The following is a 1,278-nucleotide window of genomic DNA, read 5'->3' on the forward strand; positions in this document are numbered from 1 at the left end:
CATGAACAAGGAAATATAATAATAATACTTTTATTATTGCCTCTAGGGCATATTTCCAACAGTCTCCCACTTGCACTAGAGTCAATAATCTAGTTCACATCGCCATGTGATTAACACTCACAGGTCACATCGCCATGTGACTAATACCCAAGAGTTTACTAGAGTCAGTAGTCTAGTTCACATCACTATGTGATTAACACTCAATGAGTTTTATGTTTGATCATGTTGCTTGTGAGAGAGGTTTTAGTCAACGGGTCTGAACCTTTCAGATCCATGTGTGCTTTACAAATCTCTATGTCATCTCCTAGATGTAGCTACCACGCTCTATTTGGAGCTATTCCAAATAACTGTTCTACTTGGAGCTATACTAAAAGTTGCTCCATTATACGTATCCGGTATTTCTACTCAGAGCTATCCGGATAGGTGTTAAGCTTGCATCGACGTAACCTTTACGACGAACTCTTTTACCACCTCCATAATCGAGAAAATTCCTTAGTCCACTAGTTACTAAGGATAACTTTGACCGCTGTCCTGTGAGCCATTCTTGGATCACTCTTGTACCCCTTGACTGACTCATGGCAAGGCACACTTCAGGTGCGGTACTCAGCATGGCATACTGTAGAGCCTACGTCTAAAGCATAGGGGACGACCTTCGTCCTTTCTCTCTTTTCTGCCGTGGTCGAGCTTTAAGTCTTAACTTCGTACCTTACAACTCAGGCAAGAACTCCTTCTTTGACTGGTCCATCTTGAACACCTTCAAGATCATGTCAAGGTATGTGCTCATTTGAAAAGTACTATTAAGCATTTTGATCTATCCTTATAGATCTTGATGCTCAATGTTCAAGTAGCTTAATCCAGGTTTTCCATTGAAAAACACCTTTCAAATAACCCTATATGCTTTCTAGAAATTCTACATCATTTCTGATCATCAATATGTCAACAACATATACTCATCAGAAATTCTATAGTGCTCCCACTCACTTCTTTGGAAATACAAGTTTCTCATAAACTTTGTACAAACCCAAAATCTTTGATCATCATCAAAGCATACATTCCAACTCCGAGATGCTCATTCCAGTCCTTAAAAGGATCGCTGGAGCTAGCATACCTTTTAGCATCCTTAGGATCGACAAAACTTTTCTGATTGTATTGCATACAACCTTTCCTTACGAAAACTGATAAGGAAACTCGTTTTGACATCCGTCTGCCAGATTTCATAAATGCAGCTAATGCTAACATGATTCCGACGGACTTAAGCATCGCTACGGATGAGAAAAT

This window comes from Triticum aestivum, chromosome 4B, assembly GCF_018294505.1.
Source record: "Triticum aestivum cultivar Chinese Spring chromosome 4B, IWGSC CS RefSeq v2.1, whole genome shotgun sequence".
Classification (NCBI taxonomy): Eukaryota; Viridiplantae; Streptophyta; class Magnoliopsida; order Poales; family Poaceae; genus Triticum; species Triticum aestivum.